Below are 20,372 nucleotides of genomic sequence, written 5' to 3'. Positions count from 1 at the left end.
TTGGTCCAGTTGCCGTCGTTGCGAGTCGTTTTCGAAACAGGTAGAGTGAGATTTCTTTCGTAACATCTCTGGCTGTTTTGCATTGGAAGTTTTGGAGCGAGTCATAAGTCCCGGAGCAGCCAATCAACAAACGAGCCGCTGGCGTCAATTCTATCCAGCACCTATCGCTATCCCTGTTGCTCGCGCTCTGGACTGTTGGTAGGCTCACTAACTGGACTCGCGGAGTTGTTATGAAAATAATCTGACTTTAACACCCTCAACAAGGCCAACCAAGTACGGCGAAACCTAATGGTTGCCGCCGCGGAGCAAGCGAATGGGTCTCCGATTCCCTGCCTCCCTCTGAAATGCGAGAGAAGGGTGCATGTAGACAGCAAAAGGTGTCGTGTACGACTGGACAAAAATCAGGCGCGTAACAACACCGCTTTTTTCCCCCTTGAAACTCCCACAACTGAGGCTAAAAGGCTTGGTTTTCTGAAGGTTTTTCTTAGACCGGTCGGACTTTACATGCTTCTTTATGCTATCGTCTGCTATTTTATCTTTTTTGGTTGGTATTGGAGAGCTCAAACATGGAGGGGAAAGTTCCAATATGAACAATCAAAACAGTAAAGTATAATACGCGTGTGAATTCATTTAGTACACCTAATAATTAACACATGAAAATGTTTATTAAGACAATGGATGGGATATTAACTTAAAAAAATAACTTAAATAATAACTCACAAGCTGAACGCAGCCAAGGATTATGCCCCCAGTCTTCAACTGGCAACAGCAGCAGCAATGTTTTAACAAAGGCATTGTCAATATCTGGAAAACAGAGAAGAAATACCATTACAACAATGACACATGAAAATCAAGACAATCATGTTTCCAGACAGCATGACGAAGGGAGTGGTCACCCTGGGTGAAGCGGTAAAGAGGGCACCGAATAAGCGAAGAAAAGTAAAAGTTGCGGCGCCACGTAAAGGTAATGGCGACGACGACGTATTTGATTAATACACTTTTATTCATAAGTCCGTGAAACATTTTAGAAACTCACCATAGAAAAACTATGTAGTACTATGTAATAATAATAATCCTGTGCGTAACAGCCTTGGCTTACCTACCTGCTGCGGGTCTCCCTCCCACGCTTTCCTTCGTCACCTCTAAGCGTGGAGATCTTCAACCAGTATTGGAATAGTCGGGGGTCAGCCCGACGTATCCCCAGCCGTTGTAGTAGGTCTACGCGACCGAATTACGCTTACTCATTCGAGGCTCCTCAATTTCCTCACGATGGTGGGTTGCCACCGGCCATATGTAGTACTATGACAGTATAGTAATTCTGATGCCGATAGGTTTTGTCCGGAGTGGTTAGTACAGCGTGCTACGACACGAAGGGTCCCGGGTTCGAATCCCGACCTACGCATGGGTGTTCCTTCATCATATTATCACTCATCCTTATCGTCGCGATTAGCCAAAAGTGACAGAAAAGCGACGTCATCAATCAATCATTGGATTGATTTGGATTGATTTAGTGTTTTAAGTCCACTTTATGCACAGTAAGGCTAATCGGGACTGGACCTACAGTTTAAAGTGGGATCCGAACCACTTGTGCCTCCACCGGGTATCGAACCCGGGACCCCTTGATTACAAAGCTACGACGCTACCACTGCGCCAACGGGGAGGCCCCACCATCATCAATCAATCAATCCAAGTTTTTGTAAGAACCCGCACGAGCGCTGGAGACAGTAATAGCAAACACTGGCGTACACAGAGGGGGCTAATGGGGCTAGACCCCCTCCGAACATGTTCAAACAAATGTAGTGAAGAACTTGGGAAACCCCAGAATGGTAAATGCAAACCTGCCTCCTCGACTGTCATTTTTGAGAGTGGAAAGTTCTAAATATATGAAATATTGTGCATGACATATCCCTAAAAAAGCATCCATGTACTATCCAGTCTGTAAATCCAGAAATCACGGCCTGGTGGTCTTATGAGTATCCCTTCATCGATTTCATTTCATCCTCATGGTCGCGATTAGCCAAAAGTGGAAGAAAAGCGACGCCAGTCTGAAAAAAAAACACTCGCTGGGCATGTGCACCCTACAGACGGAGGCAACACAAGGTATGCTAATGCTGTCGTGCTTAGGTTAGGCTTGTTAGGTTTAAATCTCTTAGCATAAATACACTACATTTAGCCTAACAACGGAAGCATTTTGCCTGACGTTGGAAGGCAAAATATGGCGCTTGACGAAGAAGGTGTTTGACTTAAGCGCGATATGTGATACCCATTGCTGTAACGGCCCAGTCCCAGTCGAGTCACTTAAGGTTCGTTTCAAGTGTTGCTTGTCACTTCACTTTTGGTCTGGAAACTTCTTTATGTGTTTTCAAGAAATGGAGCTGTTCATAAGTTGTTCTGTGCTAAAGATATTATTTTGTTTCGCGAACCTTCAAGCCCACATTGCATAAAGTGAATGAACATGATGGTGTGTAATTTGTGCCTTTTTATTTTGCAGTCGGTTGTGCTTGCTTCGGTCAGCACACCTTATTCTCCTTCATGGCGATAGTCATTATCTCGAAAGGAAGAAGGCAAGTCGTCAGCCAAGGCATTCAGACGGAAACTCGCTGATATGTTCGTCCAACATTTTCTCAGCACCTATGTTGTTCGTGACACCTGCCCCAACGGATACTTCCATTACGTTGTTGTCAAGTCTTCCTTCAATTTGATGTTGGACTATATAGGGTTATAGGTTGTAGCACGATGAATCGGTGGTACAATTAAACAAGCTGGAACAATGAGCGTCGCCAGAAATTTTTGTAGGAGGTTCGAGCAACTGATAAAATTTGATAGTAAAAAATAAGCATTATTATTATCATGATTATAATTATAAAATAATAACTATTATGAACTCATTAAAATAATATAATTTCATTGAAAATTATTATATTTTCTGTTAAGATTGGTTAGATATTTTGTGGAGTACCTCAAGGGTCGCCACTTGGCCCAATTATTTTTGCTGTTTTTATCAATGATGTTACATTATGTTTTAAATATAGCACATGTTTACTATAGAGCAAATGATACAATTTTTTTAAAGAGTATTTTAACAAATAATGATGTTCAACTTCAGGCTGACCAAAAGTGTAAAGTATTAAGATGTTCTAAGAAAGTTCATTATATAGTTTCTATAACTATTACATTGATCAAAATAAAATCCAAGTGTACGATAGGCATAAAGATTTGGGAATATTGATGAGCATATTTCAGAAATTTGTAGACAGTAAAGAAGATGCTTGGTTATATATTTTTCTCACGGAAAGTTTTTAAAAAAGGAAGTATGCGTGTATAAAACGATAGTTCGTCCTATTCTTGAATATGCTAATGGATTATGGTTTCTGACATCCAAGAATTACTTTTAAAAAGTTGAATCAGTTCAAAAACTTTTTATCAGGTTACTATGCACGAAGTTTAAAAATAATTATTACGAACAGCATTCCAAATGGTTATATGTCTACCTTATAAGAAAGAAGAAAAATGAAAAGGAAAAATTTTGTCCAGAAGATATTTTCTTTACAAATAAGTAGTGAATTACCAATGTGTTTGCCCTCCCACACCCCCAAAAGTTTTCGTACTCAATCGCTGCTACTGCTTAAGGACTATTATTTTTCAAAGGTCCTATTTCAAACTCACGTTTGTCTTTCGCTGTAAGGGAAGGGGACTAGAAATGAATCCAACAAAAAAAGTAGGAGACGCACTCGAGGAACGATGATTACCTGCCAAGCATGGGAATAAAAAAGCATCTGCGTTCATCAACAAGCCCCTCCCCCTTCCAACTCGCACGCAGAATATGCAAGGATAATAAGCAACTGAAAAACAGCTCACGGCATTATTATATACGGTCGGTTGGTTGGCAACGAGAAATTCATTTCGGGAAAATCCCAACTGAACGGGCTTTTTAAAAATTACACATTGTGTGTGTGTGTTAAATGTTTGTTGCGATTAACCCAAAACGTAGGACGTACAATAAGAAAAAAATACAAACACAAATGCATGGGCAATAAAGAACACAAAATATGCACCAACCGGTATATGTAGGGATTCATGAGTATTACCGTGCAAATTGTCCATCACCATGTTCGTGCACTTTATTTGACCCAATAAGAGCTTCAAGAATTAAGAGAAAACTCAAAACAAGCTGTTGACAATTTCTGCACCAGCATACATAAAAATTCATCACTTAAAAACACACAGAATGTGAGAGAAAATTTAATGAAAATAGTCATGGACAATTTGCACGATAATACTCATGGATCCCACTGTACAGCCACGGACACTTGTGGCTTGTACCGATTGGTATCGTTACAAAGAAGTGTCCGTGGAATATGAACATGAACCTGAGGCCTGGAAAAGGGAGAAAGATCGAACCGGCAAGTGTTCCTTTCCCCACCCGAAAATTGTGGCATTGTTAAATTTAAATTAGAATAAAGAGAAGAGAGAGCTTATTCAGAGTTCGGTTAATTACTAGTGCAGCAAAACAACCAAAGAAAAATATTATCTCGAAAAATTTAGTATGATTTATCATTAGTTAGTTTAAAATAATTCTAACTTTATTATTATTATAGTATTCACTTTTACATATCAACGGTTGCTCCCCGCCCCCCTTTTTCAAAAAATCTCTGTCGACTTCATTGTGAAACTAAGATTTTACAAATTACATGAATATCCTACTACTAACCTCAGTTGATGATGAGAAATTAGTCACTCTGTTCGAAGTGCAACTTCTTTAGGACGAACCTTAGACAGTAGTTGTATTTACGGTATAACCAGGACCGGAAAGGAAGAGCTCCCCTCATGCAGATTTGGCTACACTTAAAACTTGCTCAACATGTCCATATGAGCTTTTTGCTCAAGTGTGGAACCCTGCCTAATCCAAGATTTTTGTAAAAATGCCCTCAAATATTTCCTGAGAAAGGAAGAGCTCCCCTCATGCAGATTTGGCTACACTTAAAACTTGCTCAACATGCCCATATGAGCTTTTTGCTCAAGTGTGGAACCCTGTCTAATCCAAGATTTTTGTAAAAATGCTCTTCGGAAAGTATGAACCCCCCTCAAGCAGATTTGCCCATACTTACAAAAATTGCATCAGCCGGATTTTTGTCCATAAACTTGTCAAAAATTGATATTTTTTTGGCTATACCTTAAATTAAGCTAAAACCTATACCCACCTATACATATTTACTTCAGGTTTAAGTTCAATTGGATACCAGGTTCAATTTTTTTATCTATATGCAGAGCCCCTCTAGAATGGCAATGACCTTGTTATGTATTGATTTTTGCTTCCCGAGTAATGAAGCTTTGCGTGCAAACAATTGCATCAGCCACTATTGTGAGAGTGGTTGAGGAGAACAGATGTGTTGTTACAGTGCTTCTCATACTTACAGGCCTGTTTGTTTTAATATATAATTATTCATATTTCTGGTATATTGAACAATATTTTGCCTGATATTTGTTACATCTAGCTTGTTTGTTGTAATCCACTCATATTTAGGGTCAAGCTTATATCTGTCCCAGCCTGTTATACAAAAATCAATACATAACAAGGCCATTGCTATTCTAGACATGCATGTCCGTGCAGGCATTTGTGCTAGGTCAGTGTGAATGAATATTTATTCTTTTTTTTCCACTTGTAGGCTATTGGCTTTACAACCTGTCATAAGATAAGCATAGAGTTTTGATTTAAAACCCAAAAAAATTATATAATAAACCGAGGATAAAAATTAATAATAATATTAATAATATTAATATTAAGTATATACACTAAATATACAAATCACACAGCTGAACCTAACTGATATTTTTATTAAGTATAAAGTTTTGAATTGAAGCCCAGAAAATCTTATATAATAAACAACAAGAAAAATGCCAAAACAAAAATATTGCGACCAATGCCATAAAAATATATTTAGCTCTAATTGGGCCAGACACCAAAAGATTTGTAACCCAGACAAATGCAGAACTCCCACAAAAATATGCCCCAAATACCATAGAAAATATAGCATGCAATACTTCACATATACACATAAAGATACTTGCTCTGCACAGTCATCAATATTGCCCCCACAACCATCTACATCTGGTCTGAAAAGGAAGCATGAAGCACCTGTTAATGCTGGACCTGCAAAGCAGCCACGCTATGCACCCATCCATAGCAGTTTTAATAGCCAATCAAGAGATTATCGGTTTGTATCAGAGCCAAGATGTGGCATTGAGAATTTTTTGAACAGTGTAAATCCTGATCTGCAGGCAATTCTAAATGCACAAAATGGCTCTTATAAGCTCTCCCTCAAATTGTTTGCACAATATAAGAAACCAAATGGCACAAAATTTACACAGCCCCACATAACAGAAACTGTACCGGTATATTCAAATGCAAATTCAGACAAAATAATAAGCAGTTTGATGGATCAATTGAATATTAAACACTCTGAATTTGCTGGAAAAGAGTCTGGATGGAGCCTATGTGGTTCTTCACACAAGTTATATGTTAATATTTCTGAATTCAGCCCATTACAAGGATCTACATATCTGCCATTAACGGCAAATATTAAAAACAAAACAGCCGTGGTTAATATAAAAAATAATGATGAGAAATGCTTTTTGTGGTGTATTTTAGCTGCTTTGTATCCAGTTTCAAGCCATCCTGAGAGAATAAGTTATTACAAACAGCATGAACATATTTTTAATGAAGCAATGAAGGGTTTAGAATATCCAATGTCTGTTCAGAATATTGATAAATTTGAAAAAAAAGGCCAGGCATATCAATGGCAAACAATTATCTATTAATGTATTTATTTGTTCCACTGGTCGTGATAATTGCTTGATAGAACCTCTCAGAATCAGTACAATTGATGATGATTCTGCTGTTCCGATTGATTTGCTCTTAATTGAAGGGGATGGCAAATATCATTACACTCTGATACATAATCTTGAAGCTTTAGTGAGAACACAACTAGACAAATCCAATACAATATTCAAGTGGTGCAGAAGATGCTTAACTGTATTTGATGGTCAAAAAATGGTGAAGGGGGTTCGTGAAGAGAGTGCAGAAATTGCCAAAAACAAGTTAATTGAGCATCTGAAATACTGTGGCAATTATAAACCTGTTCATATGGTGATGCCAATGCCAAGTGAAAATGCAAAATTCAAAAAGTTTGAAGCCTTGTTGGAACACCCAGCATATATTGTCTGTGATTTTGAATCAAACCTCAAACCTCTTGCATTCTGCAATCCAGATCCTGAAGAATCTTCAATTACACCATACCAGCTACATGAACCTTCCAGTTTTTGTTATATAGTTATACGGGATGGTGTAGCTAGTGAGCCGCACTTATACATGGGAGCAGATGCCATCAAAAAATTTGCACATAGAATAGAAAATGAGTGCCATGACATAGCATCTAACATCTTATTAAAATCAAAACCCATGTTGCCTTTAACAGAGAAACAGATTGAAGATTTCAACAATGCAGAAAAATGCCCGGTATGTGATTCTGAATTTTCAGATACAAATATCAAGGTGAAACACCATTCTCATACAGATGGTAAATTCTTAATGGCCCTGTGTAATAGCTGTAATATTAAGATCAAGAGACCAAAATTTGTCCCCATATTTTGCCATGGAGCATCCAATTATGATTTTCATCATTTGATCAGATATGAGGGGTTTGACAAGCAGAATTTAAATATTTTAGCTGAAAATGATGAGAAATATATTGCTATTAGCAAAATAATTAAAGTTAATGGTGTTCCTATTCACATAAGATTTCTTGATTCTTACAGAATTTTATCGGCTAGCCTGGCTACACTGGCCACTCAATTATCTGATGATCAATTCAAAATTACATGTGCATTGTTTCCAAATCAGGACCTGAAATTAATTAGGCGGAAGGGTGTATATCCATATGATTATGTTACAGATTTTTCTAAATTTGATGAGTGTTTTTTGCCACCAAAACAACAGTTTTACAGCAAAATCAGAGGATCTGGAATCACTGATGATGATTATCACCATGCCCAATTGATGTGGAACAATTTAAAATGCCAGACATTTGGTGATTATCACATGGCTTATTTAAAACTTGATGTGACCCTCTTAGCTGATATACTTCAAGCATTCAGAAAATCATCAATGCAAAATTATAGACTGGATCCAATGTATTTTTACAGTGCCCCAGGTCTAGCATGGGCTGCAATGTTTTTAAACACTAAAATGCAATTGGATCTAATCCAAGATCAAGATATGTACTTGTTTATGGAGCAATGTATAAGAGGAGGCATGGTGCAATGCTCTCAGAGATATGCCAGAGCAAATAACAAATATATTGCTGATTATGATCCAGCACGGCCATCAAATTATATACTGTATGTAGATGCAAACAGCCTGTATGGTTATGCCATGATGCAAAAACTGCCACATGCAGGGCTTGAATGGGTTGAAGATTTCAATATTGAAGATCTTCAGGACTTTGATGACAGTGACAATGGCCTCTTCTTAGAGGTTGATCTGACAATTCCAGATAATTTACACAACAAATTTTCTGACCTGCCCCCAATTCCCGAGGTTCAGTGCTCACCTGGCTCTAAACAGAAGAAATTGATGATGACACTGGAGCCAAAACAGGGCTATGTCATATATTACAAAAACCTCCAGTTCCTGATGCATAATGGTGTTCAAGTAACCAAAATTGGCAAAGTTTTGAGGTTCAGGCACTCAAGATGGTTGATTCCATATATTGATACAAATACAGAGCTTCGAACATCTGCAAAGAGCCAATTTGATAAGGCCTTGTTTAAATTGATGGTCAATTATGTATATGGCAAAACAATTGAAAATGTCAGAAAACATACCGATGTTAAAATAATTACTGACCCCAGCCTGAGCAAAAAATTGGTTGCAAAGCCTAATTTCAATTATAGAAGAATTTATGATGAAAATATGGCACTTTTCAACATGAAAAAAACAAAAATTAAGTTTGATAAACCTATTTATGTAGGGGCTGTGATATTGGAATTGGCCAAATTACATATGTTAAAATTGTATTATGATGTGTTGAAGCCTTTTTATAAGGATCGTGTAAAATTGATGTACATGGACACGGATAGTTTTGTTCTTGATATTCAGACAGAAGATGTTTATCAAGATATGTCCCAGCCTGCATTGCTTAAATATTTTGATACCAGTGAACATTCAAAAATTCAACCCCACAACAAAAAGGTGCCTGGCAAGTTAAAAGATGAGACACTTGGTGATGTTATTGTGGCATTTGCTGGGTTAAGGGCCAAGATGTACAGTTTTGAAACATGTAGTGGCGTTGTTGCCAAAAAGGCCAAGGGCATTGGCAGAGTAACTGTTGAAAAAGAGCTTGAATTTGAAGATTATGAAAATTGTCTCAAATCCCAGAGTTTAATCAAAACATCAGAATCCAGAATTCAGAGTGTGGATCACTTATTGACCAGCAATATTGTAAGAAAAGTGGCTCTGGACCCACATGATGATAAGAGATGCATTTTATCATGTGGCATACATACTCTACCATGGGGTCATTGTGATTTGAAAAATGGGAATCAATGCCCAAATACAGAGCATGATTTGAAATAAATAAACATGCCGATGAACTTATTTGGGTTCAAAAAACAGGCTATTATGGAGCTGCCAACACCACAACCCTCTCCTGATATACAGTCTATGCTGTCTAAACTGAGTGGCTTGTTAATTATTCATCTGAACAGCATACTTACAGATATTGATGATAAAACAGGCAAAATATTGTACATATTTAACAATAATTTAAATCATTACCAATTACCTGTAGGTGGGCAATTGCAATTTATTACAACCCCTGAGGGTGATGTTAAAATTTCAGTAGGGAGAAATATTTACAGAATTAAGCACTCAAACATGATTTCTGGCACTGTTTATACTGTTTCTGCTGGTGACTGCTTATATATTGAGGTCCCTGGATCTTATGACAAGCTTATACCTTTTTTTATAGAATTAAGAATCAGATACTCTATAATAAATAACCACTAAAACAAAAATGCCTAATGATATTTTTGGCCATACAAGGCATGAAGATCACAGTGATGAGATTTTGATGCTTGATGTCAGAGTCAAGAAATTAAGAAGTGATTTACAAGCTTTACAAACTACACTCAATGCCAGTCTTCAATTAGAAATTACAAATTTGCAATCACAATGCATGGACCCTCTTCTTAAAATTGATTCTGAACTCAAATTGTTGCTTCAGAAATATACTGACCTGGCAACATTGGATAATTTTCAAAGTTTGGAAGAAGCTGTAGCAGCTCTTCAAGCCAAATTTAAGACCCAGGCTAACAACTCTGAGCAATTGAAACAGCAATTAGAGGAGCAGATTAATAATGTCCAGGCACAGCTCCAAACAATTGTCAAAAGCATAAAATCACAAGAAGATTTTGATCTAGTGATTTCCACTCTAAAAGAACAGATTCAATCACTCCAAATACCTAATCTGGACCCTCTGAACAATGCCATAGCCGAGGTTAAAGAAAAAATTGAGACACTTGAAAATTTTATGAACAACTTGCCATCTTCTGATGCTTTGAATGCAATAACTCGGAGTGTAGCAAATATTAAGCTGCAACTTGAAACATATGAAGATTTTGGAAAAATTCAAAGTTCCATAACCCATCTTGAAGGTACAATAGCAGCAGTGCAAAGTGATTTGGCAAATGTACTAGAATCCCGATTGCCTGGGATTGTAGATACCCTTGTTAGTGTCCAGCAACAAATCACAAAGCTTGAAAACCTCAACACTGAATCTGAACTATCTCATTTTCATCACTTGATAGATGATATCCAAACAAAACTTGAAATTTTACAACAATCAACACCCTCTCAGGCAGATATAGCCCTGCTCCAAGATGCTATGCAAAATGTGGCTGATGCTTCTGAATTAAACAATGTAAAATTGGCACTTGAATTTTTGCAAAATACTGTGTCAAATCTGCCTACATCACAGGAACTTAAAAATATTAAGAGAGCAGTGAATCGCATATTGAAATCAGAAGATATCAAGAATATCCAGGCAGAGATCAAACATCTCACACAGACAGTGGCCACTCTACCAACAAATCAACATATTAATGAACTGCATGCCCTATTTGAGGATATCAGAAGACAGGTCCATGATCTTACTGCTCAAAATTCAAAATTGGCAATTGTTGAAAATTTGCAACAAATTGTAGCTAATATCAAGCAACAGCTAGGGACCATGGAATCCAATCAAGCAAATGCTTTGTCTGTTTTTGCCACCCAGCTACAAGAAATTGTGCAACAATACAAGAAACTTGCTGTGGACATAAGAATCAAGCCAGGGCACGAAGAGATTGTTAGGACCATCAATGAGCATCTTGAATCTGTAACAAGCAGATTGCTCACAGCAGAAAAAGAAATAACAGGCATAATCGAGAATCCAAAACATTCAGTAATTCTTGAATTGTACAGCATCCCCAACAAAGAATATGATTCTCCATTTACACCAGGTGGCAAAATATATATGCTGTCCCCTGCACAATTTTATTACCAATTTTTTGTTGGGGGCACATTGAGACCAATCAAGATCAAATATTGGCTTCAACCACAGGCTCACCACTACCCCACCTTATCAATAACAAATGCTGAGAACAAAGTGAAAATCACCAGTGTAGAGTTAGAGGATTTTACAGATCCCAATACATTAGAAACAGCATATGTTGAAGATGATGGCTCTTTGGAATTTAAAATACAAATAGGGGACAAATTATATTTAGAAAATCCTGTAGTTTCAGCTGCTGAACACCCTATAGTTGCAATATTCTTGTTTACATATTATGTCTAGAAAAATTATTGTTGATGAATTACACAGACAGGCCAGACATAATTTTAAGAGACTCCCAGTAGTCACAAAGGGCATAGATGATTTATGGCAGAGCGACTTGATTGAAATGGCAAGTGGACAGTTGAAAAACTTAGACAAAATCAACAAGGGCTACAAGTATCTACTCACTGTAATAGACACATTTTCAAAATTTGCCTGGGCTCTGCCACTTAAATCCAAGACTGGAAAATGTGTTACAGAAGCCATCAGGACAATCATCAATCAGAGTGGAAGATCCCCGCGCTATTTGCAAACAGATAATGGCAAAGAATTTTATAATTCAGTGTTTCAACAATTTATTAAAAGCCAGTCAATACAACATTATTCGAGTTACAGTGACCTCAAGGCCTCAATTGTAGAGAGATTCAACAGAACCTTAAAAAATCTTATGTATAAACAATTTACACTTCAAGGTAATTATAAATGGATTAATATTCTTCCAGAACTTCTACATAAATATAACAACTCGGTCCATTCTACAATCAACATGAAACCCTCTGAAGTAACTTCATCTGATGAGCAAAAATTGATCAGCACTGTTTATTATCCTAGATACCAGCCAACAATAAGAAAGGCCAAATACAAGATTGGTGATCAAGTAAGAATCAGCAAATATAAGCACTTATTCAAAAGAGGTTTTACAAGAAACTGGAGCACTGAATTACTTACAGTGGTTCAAATTAAACCTGGGACCCTTAACACATATATAATAAAAGATCACCGAGGAGAAATTCTCAAAGGCAGGTTCTATGAACAAGAGCTCAGCAAAACTAAACAGCCTGACACATATCTCATAGAAAAAATCATCCGCAGAAAAGGCAACAAGTTATTTGTCAAATGGCTAGGACTCCCAGAACACAGCTGGATCGATGCAAACAAAATAATAATATGAACACCTGGGATGGTATAAAGAGGCTGCCAGAACCTGAACAGCAGATTAAGAGAAATGGCAACTTGCTGCCTGATAATATTAGATGTCTTATTGTTGGGCCATCTGCTTGTGGTAAAACTACACTAATAGTTGATAATTTTTTATTGGCACCCTACTGGTTAGACTGGAAAAACAGGCACTTGTATGTCTTTTCTAAGAGCTTGGAACAATTAAAATATCAGCAGCTGATGAAGCTATATGATGGATTGGATATAGCCACTTTTGAACCAGATGTTAAGCCACTCCATGAATGTCTTGATAACTCTGTTGTTGTGTTTGATGACATTATACTGGATAATCAAAACAAGGTTAGAAATTTCTTTACACAGGGCCGGCACAAAAACATTGATTGCTTCTACCTGGCACAGACTTTTTCAAAATTACCGAAGCAGCTGATCCGAGACAACAGCAATTTTATATGTGTGTTTCATCAAGATCATACCAACCTCAAACACATACATGATGAATATGTAGGTGGGGACTTGAGCTACAATGATTTTTCCAAGTTTTGCAGCAGGTGCTGGAACCAGGACAATTATGGGTTTGTCACAATTGATATGACAAGAACACCCAATAGTGGCAAATACAGAAATAAAATCAACAATTTTCTGGACATTGAAACATAAATAAATAACCATGAAAAGGCCAATTATTGATGATCTTAAATTAAGAGATTATCTTGTAAAAAGATTTAAGGGATGGAAATCAGAGAACCGTGGAATCTATGAAAAACACAAACAAACAGAACAGCCTATAATTGATGCTATTGGTGAATTAGGTAAGAATATCAAAACTGTTACAGAGCAAAATCAAAATTTGATTACAGAACTTGTACCTGTAGCTGCAAGGAACATATTAGATTATCCATTCACTCCACTTTCCAGTATTCATACACCTAGTCCTATTGCTCCTAGAAGAATTGAAGCTACTCAGGATCCTATTGAATTGGGTCTTCTTGCTCAAAAATATTTAACCACACCTAAAGACAATAAAGATGAGGTTTTTGGCTTATATGCTGACACAGAGCGTGATGGTAGCATCATACATAGAATTGGCAATTTCAGAGTAACATTTATGGGAGATGATCTGATTGTATATTCAGAATCTCGTCTTGGAGAAAAAGGTGCTTTTGTTAAGTACCCCGGAACACCTGGATTGTGGGAACTGATGACTCGGAAAAGGCCTGGCAGCTATACAGATCAAGATTATGAATATTACAAAGAAATATTAATAAAATCAGATGCTCTATACCAGAACAATGATCCCACACAAAAAAGAGTCAAGTCTAGCAGTGGGGCAAAATACAATAATTTAATCAAGCCCATATGGTCACAAATCAAGACAGGCAGTGGAATCAAACAATACAACACCCTGCCTAAAGAATTTGTGTGGGTTGATGATGTCAGGAAACTTGTAGATAGGTTATTGGTGATAGCTGGGGAGGAAAATGCTGGGAACCACAATTTTTACAATGAAAAAGTTGGAATTATGGACATGATAAGCACAAAATTGTCTAATTTTATAGTGAATGACACTAAGGGGATTGGATATCTCATAAAAATTATTAATACTCTACCACCTAAATTTTGGAATATTTCTGAGGGTCGGGGCCTTGTTAATGACATTATAAACAAGTTGCCATTTGAACTACACATTCCAGGCTATCAGTATTGTGGTCCCGGTACAAAATTGGACCATAGATTAAACAGAGGTGATCCTGGTGTTAATCCCCTAGATGCTGCTTGTAGAGACCATGACATAGCATACAACACACATTCTGATCTTGACAAGAGACATGTTGCAGACAAGAAATTAGAAGAGGCTGCATTTGGCAGATTTGTAAGCAAAGATGCTTCTTTAAGTGAAAAAATAGCAGCATTGGGAACCACCATAGCTATGAGCACCAAACAAAAACTGGGGTGGGGGTTGTGAATATAGATATAATAAACCTACAATGAAGGCCAAGGGTGTTATGTATCAAATACCTTATGCAGGTCTCAAATCTCTTGGGCATATTGACAGCCTTTTGACCAAAAAGCAGCGCAAGAAAAAAAATTCTTGTATTGCAAAGGGGCATGGTATGAAATTGTTACTTAGTACCCCCCAATTAAAAAAATTACAACAATCTAGAAAAAAATCACATGTGGGGGGATTTATATTTACCATCCCTGCCATCTTAGCTGCTCTCGGGGCTGTGGGGAGCTTGGTCGGGGGATCAGCCGCCATAGCAAAAACAGTAATAGATGCCAAAAAAATAAGGCAGAATTAGATGAGCAGAGGCGCCATAACCTGGTCATTGAGAAACAAGGCAAAGGTGTTAAGAGAGCCATGAATAAGTTAAAAAAAACAAGAGCCGCTTACAAACCAAGATATTGAAGCTTTAATCAAGCCACTGGGCATCAAAAATTTTAGAGGTGTGTACATGTCTGATTCTTTACCAGAACAACCACTCAACAAAGAGTGTGGCATTGTTAATTTGGATAAGTTCAAAAATCAGGGCACTCACTGGATTTGTTATCTTAAATATTTAAAAGATGAGGCATTTGTGTTTGATTCATTTGGAGGTGTTCCACCTGAAAATTTAGTAAAATATCTAAATTCATCTAATCTTTATTACAATAATGCCCGTGTTCAAAACTTCAAAGATGTTAATTGCGGACATTTGTGTTTATCTGTTCTTAGATATATGTCTCAAATAAATAAACCATCAATTGAAAATTTTCAAAAAGCCTTGTGGTATTTAAAACATCATGGGGGTATTCCATCTCACCAGCCAAAATTCAATATTGAAACTCAAATTGCATGATGACATAGTGTATCCCAAAACAATAGCTCTCAGAGCATTTTATGGCATGTACTTGATCCCTAATATTACACACCACAACAACACAATTGCAGTAGGGGATCAAAAAATTGTCATCACTCCAGGGCAATATAATCTATCCACTTTAAATTCTCAATTACCCAGAGGTGTAGTGTTAAGTCAAAATTCTGTCACTCACAGAGTAGAAATTGTATCTGCCACAGAAACAGTGAATCTGGGTACTATAGGAGAGCTGTTAGGATTTGAGAACAACACAAAACTTGAAGCAGGCATCAAACACACTGCTATGAATATACCTAAATTCTTAGCCATAGAGACTCTGAATATTCACTGCAATGTGGCTGAGCGTATGATCACCAAATCAAATGGCATAGGCACTCACAAACAAACTGGAATCATTGCAACATTCAAACCTAATTCTGAATTCATGGAGCCAATCATCTACAATCCATCCCCAACATTATATTTTCCTGTGTGTCATAATAGAATAGATAATATTGAATTGATGGTCACTAATGAAACAGAAGAATTAGTTGATTTTGCTGGAGCCACAACAACTGCAATCATAGAGATTAATATTTAAATAAAAATACATACAATGGAAAATATTGAGAGTTATGAGCTACAATCATTCCCCCCAAACAGGAGGACATTTGCAAATTTAAATCAACCCAACACAGAGATTGAGGTTGATCTTGATGTAGGGGATGGCTTTATACACCCCCACAGAGCAGATCTATACATCAAATTTGATGTTGTAAAGCTCGATGGTACACATTATCCGGCAAATTCAAATATAAGATTGGTGGACAATTTTGTGCCACATCTGTTCTCTGAAATTGAGATCAGAAAACATGGCGTTGTTATAAACAGAGTAGATTATCCCGGCATTACCTCCACAGCTTTGGCCACATTAAAATTATCCAAAACCGAGGCTTCTTACTACAAAATAGGTGGATTTGAGGCTGGTGAGAAAATATTATCTAAAAATCACACAGTGCTGTTCCCCATGCGCCTATTGCCTGGATTCTTCTCAGATTACAAAGATATTATGTGGAAGGGTGGTTTAAGAATTACATTTAGAAGAGCTGCCAATGATAATAATGCCTTGATGAGGTACAGTACAATAAACTCTACAGGGGAAGCTCTGCCTAATACCCTACCAGATGCAGGCAAATGCATTATTCAGACTATGGAGTTAAGAATCCCTGTTGTTGAATATGAGGCCAGTTATGCTCTTAAATACAAAGCTGATATAATAAAAAAATCCACAAATTTCTCTACAATTTTATACATATCAATGTGTACAGAAGCCCGCAACTGGTTCTTATTATGAGTTTGATGCTACAAATTCATTCTCCAGTATTCAATATGACATGCCTGATTTTCTAGTGGTATTGTTTCAGACTGGAAGACACAATAATCAGGAAAAAAATTCAAGTAAATTTGATAACTGCAACATCAAGAATATTTATCTTAAAAATGGCAGAAATGAGGTTTTTCCTAGAGAAAATTACAATTTAGACATGTCCAAGGATGATTTCCTCAAATTATATGAGGCATTTACATCCTTCAAAAGGGTCACTACTGGCAATACTGACATGTATTACACACCAGATGAATTCAAAGCACAGAGACCCATGTTTGTAATTAACACTTCAAAAAGGAAACAAGTTGTGGTGAATGACAGGACAAACATTAAAATTATCTGTGAATTCCATGAGGCATTACCTGATGACACCATATGTAGTGTTATTCTCATAGGTGAAAAATCATATGTTTATGATGTAAGAAATGAGAGGGTCACAGAGCAATTCTAGAGGCCCGATTCAAACACAGAGGCCCTTTGATTATAAAACAATAATACCAACACTTTGCCGTCAGAAAATATATTACTTACCCAAATTTTATAGCACCTCTGCTCGTGGCAGAAAAGCTTTTATATATATTACCTACCCAAATAACACAGCACATCTGCCAAAAGCTTAAATACAGAAATATTGGAATAATTATTCTGTAAGTTACAGACTTGGGCTTATATTATTGCGACAAGACCAAACCTAAATGCAATTCAGTTTGTACGACAAATATCCAAGAAGCCAATACTAGGAATTTCCTCAATATGATGGATGGTCCCTGAAAAGAGGGCACAGTGTAGATAAGAATTTCTCTTTGAGTCCCATGACAAATGACATGTAATTTCCCTCGGAAAAGGCACAGTGCAGGTTATGCCAACAGATATAATCTCCCAGGCATACAGAAAGAATTTCTCTTTGATGATGGATAATATGTTATTTCTCTCTGAAAAGACACAATATAGATTATATCTGCTGGCATACAAGAAATATAATCTCCCAGGCATGCAATAATTTATTGCTGGCCGAAACATGGGACTGATCAAAAGATTATAAAGAACATGGAAGCAATTAATTATGTTTGTTCGCCCCTCTCCTATTGTATTGATCAGGCAATTTTGCCTGCATAAAAATATAACAGCAGTTAATAGCTGAGCTGGTGCTTTTATAACCAAACAACAGCAATAACTAGGCTTGGGTGATTCCCAGCAAGACAACAATATTAACACTTTGCAATCAGGGGAGGCTTCATATTTTATCAGGACTCAAAGCCGAGCCTCTTGTTTTCAAGACAACAATATTAACACTTTGCCATCAGAAGAGGCTTCACATTTTACCAAGATTCAAACCCGAGCCTCCCGATTACAAGGCAATAAAAACCATGCACCACACTCCACTAGGTTCTAAGACCCAGTACCTATGAGCTTTATATCAATTCAAGATTCCTGGGATTTTGACAGAAAAAACACACTATAAACAATAAAATCATATGGGAACTTGGCATTGTTTTAAGTATAGCCAAATCTGCTTGAGGGGGGTTCATACTTTCCGAAGAGCATTTTTACAAAAATCTTGGATTAGACAGGGTTCCACACTTGAGCAAAAAGCTCATATGGGCATGTTGAGCAAGTTTTAAGTGTAGCCAAATCTGCATGAGGGGAGCTCTTCCTTTCTCAGAAAATATTTGAGGGCATTTTTACAAAAATCTTGGATTAGACAGGGTTCCACACTTGAGCAAAAAGCTCATATGGACATGTTGAGCAAGTTTTAAGTGTAGCCAAATCTGCATGAGGGGAGCTCTTCCTTTCCGGTCCTGGTTATACCGTAAATACAACTACTTTAGACAATATCGTTTCGAACAACTTTGTCTGCTAAAATGTACGTGCCATTCGCATTGGTTCACTTGTGTCACTTCTTTTCCTCCGAGCCAGAGCTGGTGAAGGTTATGTTACAACGACCAATAGAAATGGCTCGTTTCTTATGATGAGCACTGTTGCCAACTATGATGGTAACGAGACGAGATTTTGCACACTCCGTTTCGCAGCGTGCATCAAACTGGTGAACCAAAATTGAGGTAAAACGAAATCTGGAATGGTTCTTCTTGAAACAAAAGGAAAATATACTCCGTCAGTAAGCATGAAGTAAATGTTAACAAATACACGTGGCTTCTGAGAAACCCTATTGGTTGTTTGTTCAAATAGCAGCTGTGCAGGAATCTTACGTCTAAGAACATATTGCATGTGATTCATTCAAACAAGGGACTCCGACTCCGGAACCTAAAAGCGGTTCCGAATATTAACGGTTTTTAATTTAAATATTTTAACACGATTTTAATGTAGGTAGTGCTTTGTTTAGAATAGTATGATTTCAGTATTTTTAGATATTTTTAAGTATTCCAAAACAATCCATGAATTCAGGAAAATCAAGTTAGGAACTAGTTATTTAATCGTCTTACAAACTCTAAATAAACCATACCTACATAAAATTATATCTTATCTGGCACAGGGCCCCCTGAAGCGTGGGACCTCGGACGAGTGCCTGAGTCTGGGCATGGACATCCGGAAGAAGAGAAGGAAGACCACCCTCCCCCCCCCCCACTGAAAAATGAATGTCAAGTTCTCAACCTAAAATTACATATTTCAACACACATAATTTAATTTCATTCACGATACTTTATGTCGATTATCATAAGGACGTTGCAGAAACGTAATAACTAGAGGCACATATTTTTGGTAAATAAAAAAGCAAAATTTCGGTATAAAAACTGAGTCAATTTCGGGTTCAAAAGCGGTAAATAAAATAAAAATATCGGCGTTATAGCGGTGAAAAATTGGATCAAAAGTGGTATATAAAAAGACATTTTGGTTTTAAAATTGTGAATATAATCCTAAATTTGATTTAAAAACTACACTTATTCCACAGAATTAACATTTCACTTCTAATAGCCCATTTATGTAGTTATCCGAGTAGGCCTATTAAGTTTATTTCTGTGTAAAGAAGTCAATTTTTGTTTCTCCAATATTAACAACAGAATTAATCAATTTTCCGGGAATTGCATAACTCTCAGGATAATTCAGACCTCAGAAGGTGCCGCGTCAGTGAATAAACTCTAAATGTTGTGTTTAAGAGTTAATTTCGCTTTTTGCAGTTCATTTCGCAGTATTTCGTGACAAAACATGGTCACAAAATTCATCTCACACCTTTCAAAAACATGAAAAATTAACACTACAATGCGTTTTTTCAAATTTCGTTTTTTCGTCAAAAACGAAATATGCATGCCCATAACTTCTAACTAAAGGAGTATGTGTGTGTGTGTTTTTTTTTTAGGA

The 20,372-nt window shown here is 37.0% G+C and overlaps 1 long non-coding RNA gene across 1 annotated transcript; it reads right to left on the bottom strand.

The window, feature by feature from the left end:
- Positions 1-720: 720 nt before the first annotated feature.
- Positions 721-18,962, bottom strand: LOC145992723 (uncharacterized). The gene is made up of 3 exons (XR_014442201.1): positions 18,882-18,962; positions 4,712-4,770; positions 721-804 (listed from the first exon to the last, which is right to left on the bottom strand). It is a non-coding gene; the product is annotated as an uncharacterized LOC145992723 (long non-coding RNA).
- Positions 18,963-20,372: the final 1,410 nt, after the last annotated feature.

This window comes from Lepisma saccharinum, chromosome 9 (genome assembly GCF_977018435.1).
Source record: "Lepisma saccharinum chromosome 9, izLepSacc3.1, whole genome shotgun sequence".
Taxonomy (NCBI): domain Eukaryota; kingdom Metazoa; phylum Arthropoda; class Insecta; order Zygentoma; family Lepismatidae; genus Lepisma; species Lepisma saccharinum.
Note: the sequence above shows the minus strand (reverse complement) of the source record. Positions and strands in the feature narration are given on the sequence as shown.